The sequence below is a fragment of the Echinops telfairi genome, unplaced genomic scaffold (genome assembly GCF_000313985.2).
Source record: "Echinops telfairi isolate 266 unplaced genomic scaffold, ASM31398v2 ScPeMD7_23;HRSCAF=83, whole genome shotgun sequence".
NCBI classification, from domain to species: Eukaryota; Metazoa; Chordata; class Mammalia; order Afrosoricida; family Tenrecidae; genus Echinops; species Echinops telfairi.
In genome coordinates, this window is record NW_022103920.1 from 37258115 (window position 1) to 37268657 (window position 10543).

Sequence of the window (10543 nt, forward strand, 5' to 3'; positions counted from 1 at the left end):
TGAGGAGGTACTTGAGTAGAGGCTCAATGTCTATCTACTTCCTTAACACTTAACATATATGTACATAGATCTATTTCCCTATAGTTATAAATATATTTACATATGTATATGTCTGCATTTAGACCTCTATAAATGTCCTTTGCCTCCTAGTTCTTTCCTCTATTTGCTTTTACTTTCCTCTTTCTTGTCCCACTATCATGTTCGCCCTTCATTTTGAAAATATGTTCCTTTTAACTATAAAGATAAAGCCCCCACTGGGCTCGCAGCTGTAGAAAAAACAAGTGGCAGGCTACATTAGACCTGGGTGCTGTAGTTTGCCTGTCGTGGTCTCTCATAAGATATCTAAATTTGATTTTTAAAATAGATCTAAACTTGAATAAGCCTGTTTAGTGTGGAAACTTTTCTAGAGCGGCATGCGGTAAATTCAGTCTAATGTTCAGTCCCATATATTCCCAAGTGCTTCTGAGTGACTAGTCTGGGCGGCTTTGCCTAGGGGAAGTGACATTTGCCAAGGGGAGGTGACATCAACTTGGTCAGGCCATGGTCATACGACCCAACACCCGCCAGGCGGCTGACGACGCGCTCCCAACTTCAGGGCGTAGCCCGTCAGCAAAAAAAGGCGTGGCATCCTGCAAAACACCGCGGTTCTGTCCATACGCTGTGCACACTGAAGAAGACAAACGCCTGCAGGTCCAGCGCCCTGCAAGAGCGTCACACTGACAGCTGCGAGGCCCCGCCCCGCCCGGCCACGCCTTCCGGGCTGCACGCGCGTGGACGCGCTCACGTCTCAGCAGGCGGGACCTTCGCGCATGCCTCGGAGTGTGGGCGGAGCGGCGCCCCACAGCCCCGCGAAGCTGAAGAGTCACCTCGGGTGGGTGGGCCGACGCAACCAGCCCTTGCGTCACTTCCGCCGTGGGCGGGGCGAAGCTCAAGGGGTGGTGCCCTGACCACTGCCCTGGAGTGTCCAGAGCTCGGAGCTGATGTAGGCCCGCGGGAGCGAACCTCAGTGCCCAGAGGAGGCGCGTTGCCACTGTCGCCGAAGTAACTGCGACCAGCAGCCCGTAAGTGATGGGTGGGAGGCGGGGAAGGTCTGTAGGTGGCAGCCTGGTTGCCCGGGCACCTGTTCCACCCTCCTGATCTTATCTCGCCTAGCCTGATCGCAGAGTGATTGCAGCGTCGACGGGTCGGGGGGCGCCCGGCTCCTCGGACATCCGTTGAATGAGGTTACGAACCGGGCCGTGAACCCCTAGTCCGGGGGGTGTGCGGTGGCCTCCGCCCTGTCCTCCCGTGTTGGCAGTGCCGCCGCCGACCGCAAACTGTTTTGGTTGCTCAGGCCCCGCCCCGCCGCGACTGGACCCCCAGCCTCCCGGCTTCCCGGGATCTGGCTGGTGCTAGGATCTGGGGTGTCCTCCAGCAGTTCCATGGTGTCACCTCCCGGTTTCCCAACTCTGCTTCCTTACAGACCTGATCTGCCCTTGTGCACCTGTAGCGACTCCACTGCTTGGTCTGGTTGCCAGCGCTTGCTTTTAACTCCCTCCACATTAACCCTGCCCTTGACTGCTGAGGCTAAGCGAATTCAGGGGTGTGCTTTTAAAAAATTGGAGCTTCGTGAATCATTGGGTTGCACCAGTTCCCGTCCCTGCCTTTTCTGTCTTTACGCTGAGAAGAGCCTGGTTTACAGGCCTAATAGAATAATCTCTCTTGACCAAACAAAATAACTTCCCAGAAGAGATACATGGTAGAGGCCATCACCTCCACTTTAATTTAGTTTTCCTCCCTGAACGTTGCGTCCTTGGTCTACAGACCTAATTATTCACGTCTTAAGAAAGCGCAAGAAAATATTATTAAAATGGTGAAATAAACAGAATCCTTAAAATATATATATTAAAGCTGTACACTAAGGAGTTTATGCCCCTGTTGTGAGACAGTTTTAAGTTTATTGGAGCTGTTGGGCTCATTTAAACTTATTGTAGCTCATTTAACTCCTTGTAGTTGTTGTAAACTCACTGTAGTTATGTTGTGCTTTTAGCTCATTGTAGCTGTGCAAATTAATTATTCTTTCAATAGAAAAATCAAAACTCACTGCCATTGAGCCAATTAGGCTCATATTAAGAACTTGAAAAAAATTCTCAATTTGTTGATCCATTAAATTTTTTTTCTGAATACTAATAAAGGTTTTCCATTTCTGTATCCCATTTAAATCCAAACCCTATACAGTAAACTGTCCTTTAGAGCCCATGATCTTGAGTGTAGGGTTCAGTTTCACTAGTTATTTATTCACCTGCTTCAAGGCAATACACGCACCCTGCAGGGTAGACCCGAGAACAGCTTGTGCTTTGTTGCTGTTTTTCTCCAGAAGCCAACAGAGGCAGGAAGTCTGAGGGCACAGTAGGTAAGCACTTGACTGCTGACTGCTGAGAGGCTGGTGAACCTTGAAGAAAGAGCGGAGAGTCTGCTCCCAGAGATGACTGCCTTTTACTCTGCCCTCTAGGATACTGTGAGTTGGAAGCAACTCGGCAGCAGTGGGTTTGGTTTTTATAACGATAGAGGAGTTGTACTGAACCCTAGATCACACACTATACTGTTTGTAGAACATGTATATAATTTCTTAGTCGAATTGTTCCCTCCCATGCTGAATATTTTATTCACTGGATCGTTGACCCATTATTTCATTTTATTTCCCTCTGCTGTTTTGTTGTTGTTATTGTTTTTTCATTTTCGTGACTGTATACTACTTACAATTGACATTTTCTCCATGTTCAAGTGCATAGGCCAGTGGCCGTAATCAGTCCAATGTTGTGCAATTATTAGCACTAGATGCTTCCAAACTTTCCATCACCACACAGAAATTCTGTACCCATTAAACAATCACTCTCCATCCTCCCCTCCCCCAGCCCAGGGCCACTATAGTCTACATTCTATGCATTTCTCTCTTCTCATATTTTATGTAAATAGGGTTACATAGTATCTGCCCTTTTCTTTGTGGATTATGTCACTTCACCGAGTTTTCAAGGTCCCTTCATGTCATGGTATGTATGGACTTCATTCCTTCTTATAGTGGATTCTTAATATTCCTTTACTTCTTAAATGTTTACACCTCCTTGTACTTTTTGTTTGGTTTCTTGTCTCGCTGGGACATCTTTTCTTGATTTTTTTTTTTAGAACAATTTTACTCCTATACATTTTGGTTTCTTTGAAATGCTTTCTTTCCTCTTTGTAGTTTTCAAGTTTGACGCCCAAGGAACACTTTAGTCGGTCCAAAATATTCTGAAATTTTATGGAAAGATGAAGTCTGTATTTACAAACAAGTGTTTTTCAAGGAAAACCACACCAAAAAAAAACCAGGCTCACAGCCATCAAGTCTATTTTGAGTCATAGTGACCCAGAACACAGGGTAGAAGCGCCTCTGGGTTCTTTTTTTTTTTTTTTTTTTTGTATTCTGAAAGAACTCCTTAATATCAAGGTTTTTTTTGTTTTTTGTTTTTTTAAAAAACATTTTATTAGGGGCTCATACAACTGTTATCCCAATCCATACACACATCAATTGTGTAAAGCGCATTTGTACATCGTTTCTCAAAACATTTTCTCTCCACTTAAACCCCCGACATTAGGTCCTCATTTTTCCCCTCCCTCCCTGCTCCCCCCTCCCTCATCAGCCCTTGATAGTTTATAAATGGGTATTTTGTCATATCTTGCCCTGTCCGACGTCTCCCTTCACCCACTTTTCGGTTGTCTGTCCCCCAGGGAGGAGGTCACACACAGTTCCATGTAATCGGTTCCCTCTTTCCTACCCATTCTCCCTTTACCCTCCCTGTTTTGCCACTCACACCACTGGTCCTATAGGGCTCATCCGTCCTGGATTCCCTGTATTTTCAGTTTCTATCTGTACCAGTGTACCTCCTCTGGTCTAGCCAGACTTGCAAGATCGAATTCACTTTCTGTCATTTAAATTTTGATTACACACTTTCCTGGTGAGGAGGAAACATTTAGGAGCTCTAGATAAAGACATGTACATATGCAAATATATTATATGAGGATGGGGAAATAGATCTATGAGCCTACATTTATAGGTTTAGTATTAAGGTAGCAAGAAGGACATTGGGCCTCCACTCAAGTACTCCGTCAACACAAGAATACTTTCTTCTAGTAAATTGGCATTCTATGATGCTCACCTTCCCGACACAACCACTGAAGAAAAAGTGGGTGAATAAGCAAATGTGGTGAAGAAAGCTGATGGTGCCCGGCTATCAAAAGATATAGCGTCTGGGGTCTTAAAAGCTTGAAGGTAAACAAGCGGCCATCTAGCTCAGAAGCAACAAAGCCCACATGGAACAACATATCAACCCGTGTGATCATGAGGTGTTGAACGGATCACTGAAGACAAATGGGTGCATAAGCAAATGTGGCGAAGAAAGCTGATGGTGCCCGGCTATCAAAAAGTATAGCGTCTGGGGTCTTAAAGGCTTGAAGGTAATCAAGCGGCCATCAAGCTCAGAAGCAACAAAGCCCACATGGAAGAAGCACACCAGCCTATGCAACCACGAGGTGTCGAAGGGATCAGGTGTAAGGCATCATCAGAACAAAAAATCTTACCATAGTGAATGATGAGGGGAGCGTGGAGTGGAGATCCAAAGACCATTAGTAGGCCACTGGAGATCCCCTTGCAGAGGGGTCTCGGGGAGGAGATGAGCCAGTCAGGGTGCGATGTAACAATGATGAGAAATACAACTTGCCTCTGGGTTCTAAGACTAACAGTTTAGGGCAGTAGAAAACCCCATGTTTTTTGGCAGAGTCGGTTGTGGTTTCAAACTATTGTCCTTGCTGTTAGTAACCCAGTGCATAAGCGGTTCACCAAATTCTATGGCCCTCAGATACACAAGAACTATGTTACGCTTAACTCTGCTTCGGTAAATTCACTCAGTTTTTTTTCACTTGTCCTGGTCTGGGTAAGTCCAAATAGAAATCCATGACCTGTATTCCTATAGTTCACCTCTATTTTAATGTCCGTCACGACTTAATCCTGTCACTCTCAACTAAAACTCTTTTCTGGTATTAAATTGGCCCTTTTCCAAGTTATCACATATTCATAAATGGGAAGTTTCCTGTGTCTCGTGATTAAAAAGCCTAAAGTTACTTGAAACCGCCCTTTCCTTACCTTATTCTGGTCTGCCAGCCAGGCCTGTGCGTGCTGCTGTCGGGTCTGCATTCCCCACTGGCACAGTCTGGCGCAGACTAACTCTCTTTCCCATTTCAGCCCTGTTGCCCCTACTGAGACCTGGATGACCTTAGGTTTGCATTATTGCAATAATTCAGCCCTCTATAAATCCATCCTTTGCAGCCTGTACCCAGCAGTTCCCATTTCCACTGGCTAAAGCTCCCTATCGATTGTTAGCGGTTGCTCCAAGCCTCTCCTGTCTATTTATACTTCAGTTTCATCCCTGCTCTTTTCTCAGGCGATGACACCATTATTCTCCCTATCTCCTTACAACCTAACTTTTGTTCATACTTGAATTTATCCTCACAACTCTTACCTACAATTTACTAGTGTTGGGATTCAAGAGCAATTGAGTGAGTCTTGTTGATTTTGCTGCTCACAAATTCTTAGTAATTTTTGCTTAATTGTTACAGTTACTGAGAGACATGTTTTGAATTCCCTCATTATGATCCTGCCCATATTTGTCTAATCTCCCTGTAGCTGTGCCCATTTGGTGCTTTCTCTGCTGTGTTTCAGTGCCGAGTTGATAAGTGTAATCATAATGAGCCACTGGTAGTATCGTATTGGAAAGACACACTGTAAACTCTTGGCTGTAGTTTAGGTCTGCTTGCTTTGTCTACTGCATAGCTGGGTCCCATCCTTATCAGTCGTTCTGTGTTCTTACCGTACTTTCCTTCGGCTGCCCTCTTGTTCTTGCTTTTCCTTAAATGCACCAAAGCTCATCCCTGTTGACAAGGCCTTGGTTGCTTTTCTAGAATTAGTTTTTCTTCTTATTTTCTCCCAGATTCTTATTACCATTTGTTTCTGGACATCCTTCACATCTCTGCTAAAATGTCAACTTCTTTCCTTTCTTTATCACACCATCTGTGACAGATGCCGTGGTGCCCTACCCTTGTGACAGTCCTCAATTTGACACTATGCTGTATGCTAGTTATTTGTGGATTTGGTTATAGATGGATTTGCTTTCCAAGGCCTAGAATTCTGCCTACGGTTTAGCAAGTAAGTGAATTTAACCTTTCGTTTGGTAGTGTTCTCTTTTGAATCCGTATTTACTGTACTTTGATCTAAACTCTCCTTAAAATGCCTTTTGTTTTCTTTTGGTTAGAGTAGGCCTAGGCTATCATCATCCTCATTTCTTTAGGTTGAACTTTTCTTTGTCATGAAGTTACAGGTGTGTCTTGCAATGAGCATGTAGCTGGATTTTTTCATTTATAAAATGTTGCCCTCCTTGTTCCCTCTTTGTAAAGTTTTCTGCATGCCTCTTTCTTATTGTCCTTTCTAGTATGTCTTTGAACATTTTAAACAGCATTATTTACTTTCTGTCATTTAAATTTTGATTACACACTTTCCTGGTGACTGTATTTGATGATGATCTCTCAAGATGACTGTGCTGTTTTGTGTGGGTGTGCCATTTGCTCTGAGTTGTGAAAGTGCCCTCACCAGGTGGCATCAGGTGAGCCTGCTGGGGCCCAGTGGAGCTGACCAATTCTGACCAAATTTTATTTGTAACAGAGAGGGTAGTGTGGCTACCGATCCAGACCTGGGGTCCCTTTTGTACCTGGTGGTCCTCCACATTGGGTCTTGAGTGTCGCTTTTTATCCAGATTATACTTGTTGTATTGGGCCTTGTTGGAAGGTGAGGGGCTTTTTTCAGTTTATCACCTGGATGACAAGTCTTCAGGTGCTCAGAATAGTCAGGAAGGCCAACATCTTCAGCTCCGGTTTGGCTTCTTTTAAAAACATCTTCTGTATACCCACCCATCCTCATCAAGTTGTCCCCTGGGTTTTCCAAAGCTATAGATCTCTATGAAGCAGACTGCTATCGCTCGCTCCTGTGGAGCTGCTGGTGGGTTAGAAATGTTGAGGGTTTTTTATTTAATCATTTTATTGGAGTCTCGTACAACTCTTATCACAATCCATGCATCCATCATTGTGTCAAGCACGTTTGTACATTTGTTCCCATCATCATTCTCAAAGAAATGTTGCGTTTTTGCTTAGCAGCCAAGGACTTCACCACGGCCCCACCAGGGCTCCTTCCTCTGTACATATGGACAGTTATAAGTCATACTTAAGCAGTCTGCAGAGAATGATTTTAGTATTCACACAGTCATCTTTTGGATGGCTAGAGTAGGTTCCTTGCTTCTCATCACTTCCCTTGATTGGTGTGCTGCTGTTGGACTCACCTCTCAGCCATCCCTTAGCTTACGTGACTTCCACACAGTGAGCTGTACTCTGGGGTGAGAGTTACAAGCTTCTGTATAATCCGAACCTCTTCAGTATCATCTACTACTTCTTCTTCATTTAATCTCTCTAGGCCTTACAGTGAACTAGTCTACTTGACACTTCCCACTGTGTATGTGTGTATATGGTGCAAAGGGGAGAGTAGATCACCTGATGTGTGTATATAGTGCAGAGGGGAGAGTAGATCACCTGATCTACTCTGGCTTCCCTGTTGCCCCAAGGCAGAGGTCAGATATGCCTCCACCCTCCACCCTTCTGAACCCTATTCTGACACCAGCCGTTCCTCCTCGGACATGCTACTTACTGTTCAGCTGGGTTCCATAACTTGTTGCACCAGTTATACAGAACTCAGACAAAACTCACAATTATGGGACTTTTTAGAGAAGTTGAGGACCCCTGGTGGCATAATGGTTAAGTATTTGGCTGGTATCTCTTAGGTCAGTAGTTCGAAACCCAGATGAGACTTTCTATCGTCTGAGAACCCCACAAGAGCTGTTCTACCCTGTCCTGTCGGGTCTGTGAGTTAGAAACAAATCCATGACAGTGAGTTGTTTGTGTTTTGTTTTGTTTTTAAGCAGGGGAATTAGCAGGTTACTTTAAGTCATGATCAGTCAACAGTGAGGATACAAACAGCACTTCTCCTCAGCCAGTAGCCAAGTCTCTCTCCTGTGCTCAGCCTCTGGCTGCATACTCCATTAGCTTCTGTCGCAGGGAGCCAGGAAGCCTGCCTGCTGTTGTGCCTTACAGTCTCATAGTCCCGGCACTGCTTTTCTGTTCTGTTTTCTCATGGTCTCCGTGCCTGGCCTTGGACTGCTCCCATCTTGTTCCATCCCATGGTCTCTGTGCTCCAACCTCTGGAAAGATGTAGAAATCTGCCCATATTAAGCTTAGAGCCTTGGAAACACTCTGGAGCAGTTCTGCTCTGTTCTGTAGGGTCACGATGAGTTTAAGTAGACTCAAGGCAATAGGCTGATGTGTGAAGAATATGCCATTACTGTATACGGGGATCATCGAGTACAGGGGGTCTCAACCTGTCATCAAGAAGACACCGCTCCTCTATCCATCTCCAGTTGGGTCCACCCACATCCAGATACGCCCACATAGGAGTACCCAGCATGATGTCATCATCACCCCAACCCCATCACATACACCCTGTACAAATACAGGTGTATGTGACAGGGTTGGTGCCATAATGTACTTAGGCGGACCCGTCACACATGTGTAGAGAGCAGCTACTGTGTAGAAAGCAGCTGCTCAGTAAAGTACAGCTACTGTGCTGAAAGCAGCAGTATTGGAGGTAAAATGGCACTTTATGAATTATAATTGCTGTGTAAATGTTAAATCATGTACTGTGAAATCATCAACTACTGCAGAAAATATATATATATCTGTTCCATGGGAACTTAATCAGTCTTTTTATATTCAGCTATGATTGATGTGAATACTTCCCCCTTGTGATAGTAACAGGCATGTAAAAAAAACAACACAGGGAATGGTAAATCATAGAAAACTTTAATGAACTGTATTGACTGAACTATGCCATGTATCATCATTTGTATTATTAAAGCTATTGTTATATATCATTTTCATTAGCAAGCCATCCTGTGACAATGGATCATGTAGAGAAGAATGTTAAGAAAAGAAAATATAGTGAGGACTTTTTACAGTATAGTTTTACCTTAATCATTACAGCAGGAATTGAGAAACTGCAATGTGTTATTTGTTGTGAAGTTCTATCCACTAAAACACCATTTTGATAGCAAGTGTTTAAGCTTTGCCGGCAAGGATACCAACTATTTTAGAAGCAAAGTTGATGGGCTCAAGAAAGCCAGACTTGACACTGGTGGCAAGTACCACAAACGAAACGTAGCAGCCACCGAAACTTCATAATTGATGGCACTCAGAATCCCCAGAGCTAAGAAACCTCACACCATTGCTGAGGACTTACTGCTGCCAGCGGCCAAAGACATTGTTCGAGTTATGATCAGAGACAAATTTGTTATGAAATTGAGTGCAATTTCCTTATCTAACGACACTGCCCACAGAAGAATAGATGACATGTCTGCTGATATTCTTGATCAGGAAATCCAGGAAATTAAATCTGCTCCACTTCCAATATTGAGCATCCAGCTTGATGAATCTACAGCTGCTGTAAACTGTTCACAGTTAGTGGTTTACGTGAGGTATGTTAATGATGGCGACTTTAAAGATGAGTTTATTTTTCGCAAACCTCTTGAAATGACAACTACTGCACGTGATGTACTGTATATACTTGAGTATAAGCCGACCCGAATATCAGCCAAAGCATTTAGTTTTACCACAAAACTACATTAAAAATGTGCTGAAAAACTCGGCTTACACATGAGTATATATGGTATTTGACACAGTTGGTTCATTTCTGAAAGAGCCTAAGATCTCTTGGGAAAAGGTTTGTGGTGTTTGCACAGATGGTGCTCCAGCTATGCTAGGATGTCGATCTGGATTTCAACATTTGGTACTGAATGCGTCACCAAAAGTCATCAGAACTCACTGTATGATTCATTGGCAAACATTAGCAACAAAGACACTGCCACAAGAGTTATAAGAAGTAATGAAAAGTGCAATAAGCTCTGTCAATTTTGTAAGCGAGCACTTTAAACAGTCGACCATTTTCACAACTGTGCAGCAAGTTAGACGCACCGAGCAATCCTCGGCTATTTCACACTGAAGTGAGACGGTTGTCAAGAGGGGAAGCTTTAAAATGTGTTTTTGAGCTTCGTGATGAACTCAAGACGTTTTTTAATCAGAAAGCAAGACCACAGTTCGAAGCACTTTTCAGCAATAAAAGTGAACTACAGAAAATAGCTTACTTGGTTGGCATCTTTGCCATCTTGAATGAGTTAAATTTATTACTGCAAGGACCAAATGCAATATGCCTCGATTTGTCTGAAAATATCCAATCACTCCAAACGAAACTTCAGCTTTGGCCAAAAAAAAGTTGGATGAAAATAAAATTTACATGTTGCCTACCTTATTTGCTTTCTTTAAGGCATGAGTTAGTTTATTGTGCCAACCTGGCCAATAAACACATGTGGGGTTAATTGAAGGG

The 10543-nt window shown here is 43.7% G+C and overlaps 1 protein-coding gene across 5 annotated transcripts in view; it reads left to right on the top strand.

The window, feature by feature from the left end:
• The first annotated feature begins 953 nt into the window (after positions 1–953).
• The window catches only part of PNPLA8 (patatin like phospholipase domain containing 8), a 45839-nt gene continuing 36249 nt past the window's right edge, over positions 954–10543 (top strand). For 3 of the 5 annotated variants that reach the window (XM_004702585.2, XM_045288634.1, XM_045288632.1), the window contains exon 1: positions 954–1061. The gene's annotated coding sequence lies outside the window, so the exon portion shown is untranslated. Of the gene's footprint in view, positions 1062–2356; positions 2498–10543 lie in introns of all 5 variants that reach the window. The other 2 variants (XM_045288631.1, XM_045288633.1) reach the window with 1 other exon arrangement.